At 39.6% G+C, this 18,905-nt stretch overlaps 1 non-coding gene across 1 annotated transcript; it reads right to left on the minus strand.

Annotated features, from left to right (window-relative positions):
- Nucleotides 1-1,883: 1,883 nt before the first annotated feature.
- On the minus strand, nucleotides 1,884-1,991 carry LOC148580772 (small nucleolar RNA R71). The gene has a single exon (XR_015895553.1). It is a non-coding gene; the product is annotated as a small nucleolar RNA R71 (small nucleolar RNA).
- Nucleotides 1,992-18,905: the final 16,914 nt, after the last annotated feature.

Consider the following 18,905-nt stretch of genomic DNA (forward strand, 5'->3'; position numbering starts at 1 on the left):
TGAGTCAATTTTTATGTTTGGTGTCAGTTGCATACTCATCTTGCATTTTTCGAAAAATTCATGCACTCATAGTATTCTTCATGATCTTCAAGTTGTTCTTGGTAAGTCTTCTTGTTTGATCTTGATATTTTCTTGTTTTGTGTCTTTTCTTGTTTTTCATATGCATTCTTGCATCCATAGAGTCTAAACATGAAAGATTTCTAAGTTTGGTGTCTTGCATGTTTTCTTTGCATATAAAAATTTTCAAAAATAAGTTCTTGATGTTCATCTTGACATTCAAAGTGTTCTTGGTGTTCATCTTGACATTCATAGTGTTCTTGCACTTATCACATGTTTTGATCTAAAATTTTCATGCATTGAGTCTTTTTCATGTTTTTCTCTCTCATCATTAAAAATTCAAAAATCAAAACAATATCTTTCCCTTTTTCACTCATAAATTTCGAAAATTTGAGTTGACTTTTTCAAAACTTTTTAAAACTTAGTTGTTTCTTATGAGTCAAATCAAATTTTCAATTTAAAAAAAAAAATCTTATCTTTTTCAAAATCCTTTTCAAAAATCAAATCATTTTCATTTTTCTTAGTTATTTTAAAAAATTTTAAAAATATTTTTCAAAAATCTTTTTCTTATCTTTATCACATAATTTTCGAAAATAACATTATCAATTAATGTTTTGATTCAAAAATTTCAAGTTTGTTACTTGTTAAGAAAGATTCAAACTTTAAGTTCTAGAATCATATCTTGTGATTTCTTGTGAATCAAGTCATTAATTGTGATTTTAAAAATCAAATCTTTTTCAAAACAAATTTCAATCATATCTTTTCAAAAATATCTTTTTATCTTATCTTTTTCGAAATCATATCTTTTTCAAAAATTTGATTTTAAAATATCTTTTCTAACTTCTTATCTTCTTATCTTTTCAAAATTGATTTTAAAAATTTGTTTCAACTAACTAACTAACTTTTTGTTTGTTTCTTATCTTTTTCAAAACTACCTAACTAACTCTCTTTCTCTAATTTTCGAAAATCCCTTCCCTCTTTTTCAAAATTTCTTTTTAATTAACTAATTATTTTAATTTTTTATTTTAATTTTCGAAAATTACTAACCTTTTTCAAAAAAACTACTAACTCTTTTTCAAAAATTATTTTCGAAAATCCTCTTTCTCTCTCATCTCCTTCTATTTATTTATTCATCTACTAACATATCTTCCTCACTCACCAAAAATCCGAACCCCCTCTCTCTCTCTGAGTTCAGATTTTCTCTTCTTCTTTTCTTCTACTCACACAGGGACCTCTATACTGTGGTAAAAAGGATCCCTATTATTATTATTTTTCTGTTCCCTCTTTTTCATATGAGCAGGAGCAAAGACAAGAATATTCTTGTTGAAGCAGATCCAAAACCTGAAAGGACTCTGAAGAGGAAACTAAAAGAAGCTAAATTACAACAATCCAGCAAGAACCTTTCAGAAATTTTTGAACAGGAAGAGGAGATGGCAGCCGAAAATAATAATAATGCAAGGAGGATGCTTGGTGACTTTACTGCACCTAATTCCAATTTATATGGAAGAAGCATCTCCATCCCTACCATTGGAGCAAACAACTTTGAGCTAAAACCTCAGCTAGTTTTTCTAATGCAGCAAAACTGCAAGTTTCATGGACTTCCATCTGAAGATCCTTTTCAGTTCTTAACTGGATTTTTGCAGATCTGTGATACTGTTAAGACTAATGCAGTAGATCCTGAAGTCTACAGGCTCATGCTTTTCCCTTTTTCTGTAAGAGACTGAGCTAGAGTGTGGTTAGACTCTCAACCCAAAGATAGCCTGAACTCTTGGGATAAGCTGGTCACGGCTTTCTTAGCCAAGTTCTTTCCTCCTCAAAAGCTTAGTAAGCTTAGAGTGGATGTTCAAACCTTCAAACAAAAAGAAGATGAATCCCTCTATGAAGCTTGGGAGAGATACAAGAAACTGACCAAAAAGTGTCCTTCTGACATGCTTTCAGAATGGACCATCCTGGATATATTCTATGATGGTCTGTCTGAATTAGCTAAGATGTCATTGGATACTTCTGCAGGTGGATCCATTCACCTAAAGAAAACGCCTGCAGAAGCTCAAGAACTCATTGACATGGTTGCTAATAACCAGTTCATGTACACTTTTGAGAGGAATCCTGTGAGTAACGGGATGCCTCAAAAGAAGGGAGTTCTTGAAATTGACACTCTGAATGCTATATTGGCTCAGAACAAAATATTGACTCAGCAAGTCAATATGATTTCTCAGAGTCTGAATGGAATGCAAGCTGCATCCAACAGTACTCAAGAGGCATCTTCTGAAGAAGAAGCTTATGATCCTGAGAACCCTGCAATAGCAGAGGTGAATTACATGGGTGAACCATATGGAAACAGCTATAATCCCTCATGGAGAAATCACCCAAATCTCTCATAGAAGGATCAACAAAAGCCTCAACAAGGCTTTAATAATGGTGCAAGAAACAGGTTTAGCAATAGTAAGCCTTTTCTATCATCTAGTCAGCAACAGACAGAGAACTCTGAACAAAATACTTCTAATTTAGCAAACTTAGTGTCTGATCTATCTAAGGCCACTGCGAGTTTCATGAATGAAACAAGGTCCTCCATTAGAAATTTGGAAGCACAAGTGGGCCAGCTGAGTAAAAGGATCACTGAAATCCCTCCTAGTACTCTCCCAAGCAATACAGAAGAAAATCCAAAAGGAGAGTGCAAGGCCATTGACATAGTCAACACGGCCGAACCAAGAGAGGAAGGGGAGGACGTGAATCCCAAGGAGGAAGAACTCCTAGGACGTCCAATGATCAATAAGGAGCTTCCCTCTGAGGAACCAAAGGAATCTGGGACTCATCTAGAGACCATAGAGATTCCATTGAACCTCCTTATGCCATTCATGAGCTCTGATGAGTATTCCTCTTTTGAAGAGAATGAGGATGTTACTATGGAGCAAGTTACCAAGTACCTTGGTGCAATCATGAAGCTGAATGCCAAATTATTTGGTATTGAGACTTGGGAAGATGAACCTCCCTTGTTCACCAATGAACTAAGTGATCTGGATCAACTGACATTGCCTCAGAAGAAACAGGATCCTGGAAAGTTCCTAATACCTTGTACCATAGGCACCATGATCTTTGAAAAGGCTCTGTGTGACCTTGGTTCAGGGATAAACCTCATGCCCCTCTCTGTAATAGAGAAACTGGGAATCTTTGGAGTGCAAGCTGCTAAAATCTCATTAGAGATGGCAGACAATTCAAGAAAACAGGCTTATGGACAAGTAGAGGACGTGTTATTAAAGGTTGAAGGACTTTACATCCTTGCTGATTTCATAGTCCTAGATACTGGGAAGGATGAGGATGAATCCATCATCCTTGGAAGACCCTTCCTAGCCACAACAAGAGCTGTGATTAATGTTGACAGAGGCGAATTAGTCCTTCAATTAAACGAGGACTCCTTTGAGTTTAAAACTCAAGGACATCCTTCTGTAAACATGGAAAAGAGGCATAGTAAGTTTCTCTCAAAACAGAGTCAACCAGAGCCCCCACAGTCAAACTCTAAGTTTGGTGTTGGGAGGCCACAACCAAACTCTAAGTTTGGTGTTGAACTCCCATATCCAAACTCTATGTTTGGTGTTGGAGAGTCTCAACAATGCTCTGAACATCTGTGAGGCTCCATGAGAGCCCACTGTCAAGCTATTGACATTAAAGAAGCGCTTGTTGGGAGGTAACCCAATTTTTATTTAATTATATTTTTATTAGTTATATGTCTTTATAGGTTCATGATCATGTGGAGTCACAAAATAAATCAAAAAATTAAGAACAGAATCAAAAACAGCAGAAGCAAAATCACACCCTGGAGGAGGATCTTACTGGCGTTTAAACGCCAGTAAGGAGCATCTGTCTGGCGTTCAACGCCAAAACAGAGCATGTTTCTGGTGTTGAATGCCAGAAACAAGCAGCATCCTGGCGTTCAAACGCCAGAAATGCACAGTGAAGAGGAGCTGGTGCTGAACGCCAGAAACAAGCATCTGGCTGGCGTTCAACGCCAGAAATATGCTGCATCTGGGTGTTGAACGCCCAGAATAAGCATCAGTTCGGCGTTTAAACGCCAGAATTGCATGCAAAGGCATTTTACATGCCTGATTGGTGCAGGGATGAAATTCCTTGACACCTCAGGATCTGTGGACCCCACAATATCATCTCAGCATCTGTGGACCCCACAGGATCCCCATCTACCACCACTCACTCTCTTCCCTCTTCTCAATGTTCATCCTCTCTTCCCAATAAACACTCTTCCCCAAAACTCTTCACCAGTCACCTCAATCTCTCTTCCCTATCACCACTTCACCACTCACATCATCCACTCTTCCCCATAAACCTACCTCATAAACTCCACCTACCTTCAAAATTCAAAATCAATTTCCCCCCCAAACCCACCCTTATGGCCGAACCTTACCCCCTCCCTTCCCTATATATAGCCCTCCATTCTTCTTATTTTCACACAACACAACCCTCTCTTCTCTTCTTGGCCGAATACACCTTTCCCTCCTCTTCTTCATATTTTCTTCTTCTTCTTCTTCTCTTCTTTCTTCTCTTGCTCGAGGGCGAGCAATATTCTAAGTTTGGTGTGGTAAAAGCATAAGCTTTTTGTTTTTCCATTACCATTGATGGCACCTAAGACCGGAGAATCCTCTACAAAAGGGAAAGGGAAGACAAAATCTTCCACCTCCGAGTCATGGAAGATGGAAAGATTCATCTCCAAAGCCCATCAAGACCACTTCTATGATGTTGTGGCCAAGAAGAAGGTGATCCCCGAGGTCCCTTTCAAGCTCAAGAGAAATGAGTATCCGGAGATCCGACATGAAATCCAAAGAAGAGGTTGGGAAGTTCTAACAAACCCCATCTAACAAGTCAGCATCCTAATGGTTCAAGAGTTCTATGCCAATGCATGGATCACTAGGAACCATTATCAAAGTAAGAACCCGAACCCAAAGAATTATCTCACCATGGTTCGGGGGAAATACTTAGATTTTAGTCCGAAAAATGTGAGGTTGGCGTTCAACTTGCCTATGATGCAAGGAGATGCATGCGCCTACACTAGAAGGGTCAACTTTAAGCAAAGGTTGGACCAAGTCCTCATGGACATAGGTGTGGAAGGAGCTCAATGGAAGATTGACTCCAAAGTCAAGCCGGTTCAACTGAGAAGATTGGACCTCAAGCCTGTAGCTAGAGGATGGTTAGAGTTCATCCAATGCTCCATCATCCCCACTAGCAACCGATCTAAAGTTACTGTGGATCGGGCCATCATGATTCATAGCATCATGATTGGAGAGGAAGTAGAAGTTCATGAAGTCATCTCCCTTGAACTCTACAAAATAGCCGAAAAGCCCTCTCCCTGGGCAAGGCTAGCTTTTCCTCATCTTATTTGCCATCTATGTTACTTAGTTGGAGCTTTCATAGAAGGAGACATTCCCATTGAGGAAGAGAAGCCCATCACTAAGAAAAGGATGGAGCAAGCAAGAGAGCCCATTCATGGATCTCAAGAGACGCATGAAGCTCATCACCATGAGATCACAGAGATGCCTCAAATGCATTTTCCTCCACAAAACTATTGGGAGCAAATCAACACCTCCGTAGGAGAATTAAGTTCCAACATGGGACAATTAAGGGTGGAACATCAAGAGCACTCTATCATCCTTCATGAAATTAGAGAAGATCAAAAAGCAATGAGGAAGGAGCAACAAAGACAAGGAAGAGACATAAAAGAGCTCAAGGACATCAGTGGTTCCTCAAGAAGGAAACGCCACCATCACTAAGGTGGACTCATTCCTTGTTCTTACATTCTCTGTTTTTTTATTTTTTTATGTTGAGTGCTTATCTATGTTTGTGTCTTTATTACATGATCATTAGTGTCTAAGTGTCCATGTCTTAAAGTAGTGAATATGAATCCATCACCTCTCTTAAATGAAAAATGTTTTTAATTCAAAAGAACAAGAAGTACATGAGTTTCGAATTTATCCTTGAACTTAGTTTAATTATTTTGATGTTGAGACAATACTTTTTGTTTTCTGAATGAATGCTTGAACAGTGCATATGACTTTTGAAGTTGGTGTTTTAGAATGTTAAATATGTTGGCTCTTGAAAGAATGATGACAAGGAGACATGTTATTTGATAATCTGAAAAATTATAAAAATGATTCTTGAAGCAAGAAAAAGCAGCAAAAAAACAAAGCTTGCAAAAAAAATGGCAAAAAAAAAAAGAGAAAAAAAGCAAGCAGAAAAAGCCAAAAGCTTTTAAAACCAAGAGGCAAGAGCAAAAAGCCAGTAACCCTTAAAACCAAAAGGCAAGAGTAATAAAAAGGATCCCAAGGCTTTGAGTATCAGTGGATAGGAGGGCCTAAAGGACTAAAATCCCGGCCTAAGCGGCTAAACCAACCTGTCCCTAACCATGTGCTTGTGGCGTGAAGGTGTCAAGTGAAAACTTGAGACTGAGCGGTTAAAGTCAAGGTCCAAAGCAAAAGAAGAGTATGCTTAAGAACCCTGGACACCTCTAATTGGGGACTTTAGCAAAGCTGAGTCACAATCTGAAAAGGTTCACCCAGTTATGTGTCTGTGGCATTTATATATCCGGTGGTAATACTGGAAAACAAAGTTCTTAGGGCCACGACCAAGACTCATAAAGTAGCTGTGTTCAAGAATCAACATACTGAACTAGGAGAATCAATAACACTATCTAAACTCTGAGTTCCTATAGATGCCAATCATTCTGAACCTCAATGGATAAAGTGAGATGCCAAAACTATTCAAGAGGCAAAAAGCTACAAGTCCCGCTCATCTGATTGGAGCTATGTTTCATTAATAGTTTGGAATTTATAGTATATTCTCTTCTTTTTATCCTATTTGATTTTCAGTTGCTTGGGGACAAGCAACAATTTAAGTTTGGTGTTGTGATGAGCGGATAATTTATACGCTTTTTGGCATTGTTTTTAGTATGTTTTTAGTAGGATCTAGTTACTTTTAGGGATGTTTTCATTAGTTTTTATGTTAAATTCACATTTCTGGACTTTAATATGAGTTTGTGTGTTTTTCTGTGATTTCAGGTATTTTCTGGCTGAAATTAAGGGACTTGAGCAAAAATCAGATTCAGAGGTTGAAGAAGGACTGCTGATGCTGTTGGATTCTGACCTCTCTGCACTCAAAGTGGATTTTCTGGAGCTACAGAACTCAAAATGGCACGCTTCCAATTGCGTTGGAAAGTAGACATCCAGGGCTTTCCAGCAATATATAATAGCCCATACTTTAGCCGAGTTTAGACGACGTAAAAGGGCGTTGAACGCCAGTTCTATGCTGCTGTTTGGAGTTAAACGCCAGAAATACGTTACAAGCCAGAGTTGAACGCTAGAAATACGTTACAAACTGGCGTTCAACTCTAAGAATGACCTCTGCACGTGGAAAGCTAAAGCTCAGCCCAAGCACACACCAAGTGGGCCCCGGAAGTGGATTTATGCATCAATTACTTACTTCTGTAAACCCTAGTAGCTAGTTTATTATAAATAGGACTTTTTACTATTGTATTAGACATCTTATGATTTTTAGTTCATCTTTGAATCATATTGATCACATTTGGGGGCTGGCCATTCGGCCATGCCTAGACCTTCATCACTTATGTATTTTTAACGGTAGAGTTTTTGCACTCCATAGATTAAGGTGTGGAGCTCTGCTGTTCCTCATGATTTAATGCAAAGTACTATTGTTTTTCTATTTAATTCAACTTATTCCGCTTCTAAGATATCCATTCGCACCCAAGAACATGATGAATGTGATGATTATGTGATGCTCATCATCATTCTCACTTATGAACGCGTTCTTGACAAACACTTCCGTTCTACATGCAAACAAGCTAGAAGGAATATCTCTTAGATATCTAATACAGAGGACCGAGTCCAAGATATTAGAATCTTCGTGGTATAAGTTAGAACCCATGGATGGCCATTCCTGAGATCCGGAAAGTCTAAACCTTGTCTGTGGTATTCCGAGTAGGATCTGGGAAGGGATGGCTGTGATGATCTTCAAACTCGCGAGTGCTGGGCGTAGTGACAGACGCAAAAGGAGGGTGAATCCTATTCCAGTATGATCGAGAACCTCAGATGATTAGCCGTGCTGTGACAGAGCATTTGGACCATTTTCACAAGAGGATAGGATGCAGCCATTGACACGGTGATGCCTCCAGATGATTAGCCATGCAGTGACAGCGCATCGGACCATTTTCCAGAGAGGATGAAAAGTAGCCATTGACAATGGTGATGTCCTTACATAAAGCCAGCCATGGAAAGGAGTAAGATTGATTGGATGAAGACAGCAGGAAAGCAGAAGTTCAGAGGAACGAAAGCATCTCCATACGCTTATCTGAAATTCTCACCAATGATATACATAAGTATTTCTATCTTTATTTTCTGTTTATTTATTATAAATTTTCAAAAATACCATAATCAATTATTATCTGCCTGACTGAGATTTACAAGGTGACCATAGCTTGCTTCATACCGACAATCTCCGTGGGATCGACCCTTACTCACGTAAGGTTTATTACTTGGATGACCCAGTGCACTTGCTGGTTAGTTGTATCGAAGTTGTGAATGAAAAATGATTTATTAAGACGTGCGTACAGAGTTGGCGCCGTTGCCTGAGATCACAATTTCGTGCACCAACCTCTTAACCACTCACATCCATCCACTCTTCCCCATGAACCCCACCTACCTCCAAAATTCAAATTCTTTTCCCTCCCAAACCCAACCCTAATGGCCGAACCCTAAACCTCCCCCCACTCCTATATAAACCCCTCATGCCTTCTTCATTTTCACACAACACAACCCTCTCTTCTTCCCCTTGACCGAATACACACCTCTCTCCCTCTCCTCCATTTTTCTTCTTCTTCTCCTTCTTTCTTTCTTCTTTTGCTCGGGGACGAGCAAACATTTTAAGTTTGGTGTGGTAAAAGCATTGATTTTTATTTTTCCATAACCATTAATGGAACCTAAGGCCAGAGAAACCTCATGAAAGAGGAAAGGAAAGGCAATTGCTTCCACCTCTGAGTCATGGGAGATGGAGAGATTCATCTCAAAGGTCCATCAAGACCACTTCTATGAAGTTGTGGCCAAGAAAAAGGTAATCCCTGAGGTCCCTTTTAAGCTCAAAAAGAGCGAATATCCGGAGATCCGACAAGAGATTAGAAGAAGATGATGGAAAGTTCTCTCTATCCTATTCAACAAGTCAGGATCTTAATGGTTCAAGAGTTCTATGCAAACGCATGGATCACTAGGAACCATGATCAAAGTGTGAACCCGAATCCAAAGAATTGGCTTACCATGGTTCGGGGGAAATACTTAGATTTCAGTCTGGAAAATGTAAGGTTGGCGTTCAACTTGCCAATGATGCAAGAAAACGCACGCCCCTACACTAGAAGGGTCAACTTTGATCAAAGGTTGGACCAAGTCCTCATGGACATATGTGTGGAAGGAGCTCAATGGAAAGTTGACTCAAGAGGCAAGCCGGTTCAATTGAGAAGATCGGACCTTAAGCCTATAGCTAGAGGATGGTTGGAGTTCATCCAACGCTCAATTATTCCTACTAGCAACCGGTCTGAAGTTACTGTAGACCGGGCCATCATGATCCATAGTATCATGATTGGGGAGGAAGTGAAAGTTCTTGAGGTTATACCTCAAGAAATCTATAAGGTGGCTGACAAGTCTTCCACTTTGGCAAGGTCAGCCTTTCCTCACCTCATTTACCACCTCTGCAATTCGGTTGGAATTAACATAGAGGGAGACATCCTCATTGATGAGGACAAGCCCATCACTAAGAAAAGGATCGAACAAACAAGATATCATGGACCTCAACAAGAGCATAAGGAAATTCCTCACCATGAAATCCCTGAGATGCCTCAAGGGATGCACTTCCCTCCACAAAACTATTGGGAGCAAATTAACACTTCCCTAGGAGAATTAAATTCCAACATGGGACAACTAAGGATGGAGCACCAAGAGAACTCCATCATCCTCTATGAGATTAGAGAAGATCAAAGAGCTATGAGGAAGGAGCAACAAAGACAAGAAAGAGACATAGAGGAGCTCAAGAGCACCATTGGTTCTTCAAGAAGAGGAAGACGCCACCCTCACTAAGGTGGACCCGTTCCTTAATCTCCTTGTTCTTATTTTCCTGTTTTTCGTTTACTATGCTTCATGATTATTTATATTTGTGTCTTTATTACATGATCATTAGTGTTTAAGTGTCTATGTCTTAAAGCTATGAATGTCCTATGAATCCATCACCTCTCTTAATTGAAAACTGTTCTAAAAACAAAAGAACAAGAAGTACATGGTCGTCCAAGTAATACCTTACGTGAGTAAGGGTCGATCCCACAGAGATTGTCGGCTTGAAGCAAGCTATGGTTATTTTTTAATTCTTAGTCAGGTGATTAATAATAAGAGTGATTATATTTATGAAGAATAAAAAGCATAAATTAAATAGTACTTGTATGCAGTAATGGAGAATATGTTGGAGTTTTGGAGATGCTTTATCTTCTGAATCTCTGTTTTCCCCCTGTCTTCTTCTTCAAGCATGCAAGGTTCCTCCTATGGCAAGCTGTGTGTTGGTGGATCACCGTTGTCAATGGCTACCATCCGTCCTCTCAGTGAAAATGGTCCAGGTGCACTGTCACCGCATGGCTAATCATCTGTCGGTTCTTACTCATGCTGGAATAGGATCCATTGATCCTTTTGCGTCTGTCACTACGCCCAACCCTTGTGAGTTTGAAGCTCCTCACAGTCATTCAATCCCTGAATCCTACTCAGAATACCACAGACAAGGTTTAGACTTTCCGGATTCTCAAGAATGCTGCCAATGGATTCTAGCTTATACCACGAAGATTCTGATTAACGAATCCAAGAGATACTCATTCAATCGAAGGTAGAATGGAGATGGTTGTCAGGCATGCGTTTATAGGTTGAAAAGGGTGAGGAGTGTCACAGATCATCACCTTCTTTATATTGAAGTGCGAATGAATGTCTTAGATAGAAACAAGCGTGTTTGAATAGAAAACTGAAATAATTGCATTAATCCATTGAGACACAGCAGAGCTCCTCACCCCCAACAATAGAGTTTAGAGACTCATGCCGTCAAAGAGTACAAAGTTCAGATCTAAAAATGTCATGCTGTACAAAATAAATCTCTAAAAGTTGTTTAAATACTAAACTAGTAACCTAGGTTTACAGAAAATGAGTAAATTATGATAGATAGTGCAGAAATCCACTTCCGTGGCCCACTTGGTGTGTGCTGGGACTGAGACTTAAGCTTTACACGTGCCTAGGATGTTTCTGGAGTTAAACGCCAGGTTGTAACCTGTTTTGGGCGTTTAACTCCAACTTGTTACCTGTTTCTGGCGTTTAACGCCAGAATAGGGCAGAAAACTGGCGTTGAACGCCAGTTTGCGTCTTCTAAACTCGGGCAAAGTATGAAATATTATATATTTCTGGAAAGCCATGGATTTCTACTTTCCAATTCAATTGAAAGCTTTCCATTTGGACTCCTGTAGCTCCAGAAAATCCATTTTGAGTGCAGGGAGGTCAGAATCCAACAGCATCTACAGTCCTCTTTCAGCCTCTGAATCAGATTTTGCTCAGGTCCCTCAATTTCAGCCAGAAATTACCTGAAATCACCAAAAAACACACAAACTCATAGTAAAGTCCATAAATATGATTTTTATTTAAAAACAAATAAAAATATACTAAAACATAACTAAATCATACTGAAAACAATATAAAAACAATGCCAAAAAGCGTATAAATTATACGCTCATCACATCACCAACCTTAAATTGTTGCTTGTCCCCAAGCAACTGAAAATCAAATAGGATAAAAAGAAGAGAATATACTATAAATTCCAAAATATCAATGAAACTTAGCTCCAATCCGATGAGCGGGACTAGTAGCTTTTTGCCTCTTGAATAGTTTTGGCACCTCACTTTATCCCTTGAAGTTCAGAATGATTGGCATCTATAGGAACTTAGAATTCAGATAGTGTTATTGATTCTCCTAGTTCAGTATGTTGATTCTTGAACACAGCTACTTTATGAGTCTTGGCCGTGGCCCTAAGCACTCTGTTTTCCAGTATTACCACCGGATACATACATGCCACAGACACATAACTGGGTGAACCTTTTCAGATTGTGACTCAGCTTTGCTAAAGTCCCCAATTAGAGGTGTCCAGGGTTCTTAAGCACACTTTGTTTTTGCTTTGGACCTTGACTTTAACCGCTCAGTCTCAGGTTTTTACTTGACACCTTCACGCCACAAGCAAATGGTTAGGGACAGCTTGGTTTAGCCACTTAGGCCAGGATTTTATTCCTTTAGGCCCTCCTATCCATTGATGCTCAAAGCCTTGGATCCTTTTTACCCTTGCCTTTTGGTTTTAAGGGTTATTGGCTTTTTGCTCTTGCCTTTTGGTTTAAAGAACTTTTAGCTTTTTCTGCTTGATTTTTCTTTTTCTTTTTCTTTTTTTTTCGCCATTTTTTTCTCTTTTTTTTTCGCAAGCTTTTGTATTCACTGCTTTTTATTGCTTCAAGAATTATTTTTATGATTTTTCAGATTATCAAATAACATGTCTCCTTTTTTATCATTCTTTCAAGAGCCAACATATTTAACATTCATAAACAACAATTTCAAAAGACATATGCACTATTCAAGCATTCATTCAGAAAACAGAAAGTATTGTCACCATATCAAAATAATTAAACTAGTTTCAAGGATGAATTCGGAATCATGTACTTCTTGTTCTTTTGTAATTAAAACATTTTTCATTTAAGAAAGGTGATGGATTCATAGGACATTCATAACCTTAAGGAATAGACTCTAATCTTTATTCATTATTTAATAGAAATAATATAAGTTAGGCATAAAAGCAGACACTTAGCAATAAAAGAAAAGAAACTAAAGACATAAAGACAAATGACTCTAATTTTAATACTCATAGACTCTTAAAATAGATAAAAGGTTATCACAGAATTAGGACTTAATAACCTTTTCTTTGGGAGGTAGATGCCTCTTTAGTCTGTGGAGTGCTTGGCCTTTCAAGAGATAGCTTCTGGCGCTTCAGTTTTTTTAGTTCACGCCCTTGCTCTTCTTGTTCCCTAAGCAGCTTGCAGAGCATGCTGTTTTGACTTTGCTGTTCTTTCTTCAGTTGATCCATAGCTTCTTGCAACTTGGTGATAGATGCTTCTAGGCGCCCCCAGTATTCAAATTGAGGAATTTCCGGGAGGAACTCTTGTGCTCTCCTCTTGATGGAATCGTCCTGCACTTGTCCTTCCATTGACTTTTTGGTGATTGGTTGCTCAACTGAAATATACTCATCTACTCCCATCTTTTCTCCAGCATCTTTACATAACAGGGAGATCAAGCTTGGATAAGCCAATTTGGCATCTTTGGAGTTCTTGTTTGCAATTTTGTAAAGCTCACAAGAAATCAGCTGATGAACTTCCACATCTTTTTCCAGCATAATGCAATGGATCATCACTGCTCTTTTGATGGTGACTTCAGAGCGATTGCTAGTGGGCAGTATAGAGTGCCCAATAAAGTCCAGCCAGCCTCTGGCGACTGGTTTGAGATCCCCTCTTTTGAGTTAGTTTGGGACACCCTTTGTGTTGGTTGTCCATTTGGCTCCAGGGAGGCATATGTCCTCTAGGATTTTGTCCAAGCTATGATTTGGTCTCATCATTCTCCTATTAAAGGAGTTTGAGTCATCTTGCAGTTGAGGCATCTTGAAGATCTCCCTTATTTTGTCAGGGTGGGTGTGAACAATCTTCCCTCTGACCAGAGTTCGATAGTCATAGAATGTGGTTCCAACTATTCTCTGCCTGTCTGTTTGCCACATATTAGAGTAGAATTCCTGAACCATGTTTCTTCCCACCTTTGTTTCAGGATTAGCTAGGACTTCCCAGCTCCTGTTTCGAATTTGCTCTTGGATCTCCGGATAATCTTCTTCTTTCAGATCGAATTTAACTTCCGGGATCACTGATCTTAGACCCATTATTTTTTAGTAATGGTCTGAATGTTCTTTGGTTAAGAACTTTCCTTGATTCCAAAGTGGTTTTGGAATATTCTCTTTCTTGCCTCGTGAGTTGCTTTGTTTTCCCTTAGGAGCCATGATCTTGGTGGGTATTGGCTTAGTAATCACGAATAAACACACCAAACTTAGAGGTTTGCTTGTCCTCAAGCAAAAGAAAAGAAAGGAGATGGATATAGGGAGAGCCAAGTTCGAATTGTGGAAGAGAGGGGGAGGCCGAACGAGGATTTAAAGGGAAGGGGGTGGGTTTTCGAAAATCTTTTAAAAAGATACGATAGAAAATGTGATTTGGAAAAAATAAGTAAGATAGGTAAAGATGTAATTTGAAATTGAAAATATATGAAAGATATTTGAAAAAGATAGATTTGTTCTAAAAATATTGTAAAGATTTGAAAAAGATATTGATGAGTTTGAAAAAAAAAAGAATTTTGAAAAGGATAGATTTGTTTTGAAAGAGATTTGAGAAGAGGTCGGAGAAGAATTAAGAAAGATTTAATTTTAGGATTAAGATATTTTTTAAAAATTTTTGGAAAAAAAAGTTTGAAAAAAGAAAGTATGGAACATGTTTACGCAAGAAAAATTGTTGGAGATATGAAATTTTGAAAAAAATCGAAGTTGGGAACAAGAACTTCCTCCCCTCCACAATCCTGGCGTTAAACGCCCAACTGCTGCTTGTTTTGGGCGTTTAACGCCCATCTGTAGCCTCTTTTGGGCGTTTAACCCAACTGTTGCTTCTGGCTGGCGTTAAACGCCAGAAATCTTTCATCACTGGGCGTTTTTCTGAACGCCCAGGATGCTGCAAGTATGGCGTTAAACGCCCAGAATGGTGCCCATTCTGGCGTTTAATGCCCAAAAAGGTATCATTACTGGTGTTAAACGCCCAGTAGATGCTTCTTTTGGGCGTTTAACGCCCAATTATACCTCTTACTGGCATTTTCTTGGCAGTGAGCTCCTTCTCCCTGTTTTGCATTCTGAATCCTTCTGTCGCCCTGTGAACTTATGTAATTGATTCTTTACCTTGATGATTATTTATATTAAACTTGTATATTTAAAAATAAATAAATAAATAAATAAAAAGCTTTGCTAATGGCTGGGTTGCCTCCCAGCAAGCGCTTCTTTATTGTCGTTAGCTAGACCTTGCTGAGCTTTTAATCTAGCCTCAGCCTTGAGCACTCTTGCTCAACATTTTCTTTAAGATAATGTTTGATTCTCTGTCCATTAACAATGAACTTCTTATTAGAATCAATATCATGAAGCTCCACATAGCCATATGGTGAGACACTTGTAATCACATATGGCACCCTCCACCGGGATTTCAGTTTCCCGGGGAATAGCCTGAGCCTAGAGTTAAACAGCAGAACCTTCTGTCCTGGTTCAAAGACTCTAGATGACAGCTTTCTGTCATGCCACCTTTTTGCTTTCTCTTTGTAAAGCTTGGCATTTTCGAAAGCAGTGAGTTTGAATTCCTCTAGCTCATTTAGCTGGAGCAATCTTTTTTCTCCAGCTAATCTGGCATCAAAGTTTAGGAATCTGGTTGCCCAATAGGCCTTATGTTCCAGTTCCACGGGCAGATGGCAGGCCTTACCATACACAAGCTGGTATGGAAAGGTCCCTATAGGAGTCTTGAATGCTGTTCTGTAAGCCCACAGAGCATCATCCAGGCTTCTCGCCCAATCCTGTCTACGGGTACTTACAGTACGTTCCAAGATTCTTTTTAGTTCTCTATTAAAGACTTCAGCTTGCCCGTTTGTCTGTGGATGATATGGAGTTGCCACCTTATGACTAATTTCATACCGGACCATAGCAGAGTAAAGTTGTTTGTTGCAGAAGTGAGTGCCCCCATCACTAATTAGTGCTCTAGGGACACCAAACCTGCTAAAGATATGTTTCTGGAGGAACTTCAGCACTATCTTAGTATCATTAGTGGGTGTGGCAATGGCCTCTACCCATTTGGATACATAGTTGACTGCAACCAGAATATAAGTGTTTGAGTATGATGGTGGGAAAGGCCCCATGAAGTCAATACCCCATACATCAAACAACTCAATCTCCAAGATTCCTTGTTGAGGCATGGCGTAACCATGAGGCAGATTACCAGCTCTTTGGCAACTGTCATAGTTACGTACAAACTCTCAGAAATCTCTATAGAGGGTAGGCCAGTAGAAACCACATTGGAGGACCTTGGTGGCTGTTCGTTCACCTCTGAAGTGGCCTCCATATCGTGATCCATGGCAATGCCATAAGATCTTCTGTGCTTCTTCTTTAGGAACACACCTACAGATTATTCTGTCTACACATCTCTTAAAGAGATAGGGTTCATCCCACAAGTAGTACTTTGCATCAGTAATTAATTTTTTCTTTTGTTGCCTGCTGTACTCCCTGGGTATGAACCTTACAGCTTTATAGTTTGCAATGTCTGCAAACCACGGTGTTTCTTGATTGGCGAACAAATGCTCATCCGGAAAAGTTTCAGAGATCTAAATAGAAGGAAAGGACGCCCCTCCTACTGGTTCTATTCGGGACAGATGATCAGCCACTTGGTTTTCTGTCCCTTTTCTGTCTCTTATTTCTATATCAAACTCTTGCAGAAGCAACACCCATCTTATGAGCCTGGGTTTTGAATTCTGCTTTGTAAGTAGATATTTAAGAGCAGCATGGTCAGTGTACACAATCACTTTTGATCCTACTAAGTATGATCTAAACTTGTCAATAGCATAAACCACTGCAAGCAATTCTTTTTCTGTGGTTGTGTAATTTTTCTGGGCATCATTTGAAACACGGCTAGCATAATAAATGATATTCAGAAGCTTGTCATGCCTCTGCCCCAATACTTCACTAATGGCATAGTTACTGGCATCACACATTAGTTCGAATGGTAATGTCCAACTGGTGCAGAAATAACTAGTGCTGTGACCAGCCTAGCTTTCAGAGTTTCAAACACCAGCAGACACTCTGTGTCAAACACAAATGGCGTGTCAGCAGCTAGCAAGTTGCTCAGAGGTTTTGCAATTTTTGAAAAATCCTTTATAAACCTCCTATAGAATCCTGCATGCCCCAGAAAGCTTCTGATTGCCTTAACATTGGCAGGTGGTGGTAATTTTTCAATTACCTCTACCTTAGCTTGATGCACCACTATTCCCTTGTTCGAAATCTTGTGCCCAAGGACAATCCCTTCAGTCACCATAAAGTGACATTTTTCCCAGTTTAAAACCAGGTTAGTCTCTTGGCATCTTTTCAGAACCAGTGTCAGGTGATCAAGACAGGAGCTAAATGAGTCTCCATATACTGAGAAGTCGTCCATGAAGGCTTCTAGAAATTTTTCCACCATATCAGAGAAAATAGAAAGCATGCATCTCTGAAAGGTTGCAGGTGCATTACATAGCCCAAATGGCATCCTTCTGTAGGCAAATACTCCAGATGGACATGTGAATGCTATTTTCTCTTGATCTTGGGGGTCTACTGTAATTTGGTTGTAGCCTGAATAGCAATCCAAAAAGCAGTAATAATCATGACCTGCTAGTCTTTTTAGCATCTGGTCTATGAATGGTAAAGGAAAATGATCCTTTCTGGTGGCTATATTGAGCCTTCCGTAGTCAATACACATGCGCCACCCTGTAACTGTTCTTGTAGGAACCAGTTTATTTTTTTCATTATGAACCACTGTCATGCCTCCCTTTTTGGGGACAACTTGGACAGGGCTCACCCAGGGGCTATCAGAAATAGGATAAATAATCCCAACCTCCAGTAACTTGGTGACCTCTTTCTGCACCACTTCCTTCATGGTTGGATTTAGCCGCCTCTGTGGTTGAACCACTGGCTTAGCATCGTCCTCCAATAGGATCTTGTGCATGCATCTTGCTGGGCTGATGCCCTTAAGATCACTTATGGACCACCCAAGAGCTGTCTTGTGTGTCCTTAGCACTGGAAGTAGTGCTTCCTCTTCCGGAGGATTTAAAGCAGAGCTTATGATCACTGGAAAAGTGTCACCTTCTCCCAGAAATACATATTTCAGGGATGGTGGTAATGGTTTGAGCTCGGGTTTAGGAGGTTTTTCCTCTTCCTGAGGAAGTTTCAGGGGCTCTTTCAATTCCTCTAAATCCTCCAGATCAGGCTGAACATCTTTAAAGATGTCTTCCAGCTCTGATTTTAGACTCTCAGCCATGTTGATCTCCTCTACTAAAGAGTCAATAAAATCAACTTTCATGCAGTCTTTTGGTGTGTCTGGATGATGCATGGCTTTGACAGCATTTAACTTAAACTCATCCTCATTGACTCTCAGGGTTACTTCCCCCTTTTGGACATCAATGAGAGTTCGTCCAGTTACTAGGAAAGGTCTTCCTAGAATGAGAGTAGCACTCTTGTGCTGCTCCATTTCTAGCACTACAAAGTCAGTGGGGAAGGCGAATGGCCCAACCCTGACAATCATGTCTTCAATCACGCCTGATGGGTATTTAATGGAGCCATCAGCAAGTTGGAGACATATCCGGGTTGGTTTGACTTCTTCAGTTAAACCAAGCTTTCTGATAGTGGACGCAGGTATTAGGTTGATGCTTGTCCCAAGATCACATAAAGCTGTCTTGGTGCAATTATCCTCTAATATGCATGGTATCACAAAGCTCCCGGGATCTTTAAGATTTTCTGGGAAGCTTTTCAGAATGACTGCACTGCATTCTTCAGTGAGGAGAACTCTTTCAGTTTCTCTCCAATCCTTCTTATGACTCAAGATCTCTTTCATGAACTTGGCATAAGAGGGTATTTGCTCAAGTGCCTCTGCA

Source organism: Arachis ipaensis, chromosome B10, assembly GCF_059453495.1.
Source record: "Arachis ipaensis isolate K30076 ecotype BB chromosome B10, ASM5945349v1, whole genome shotgun sequence".
NCBI lineage: Eukaryota > Viridiplantae > Streptophyta > Magnoliopsida > Fabales > Fabaceae > Arachis > Arachis ipaensis.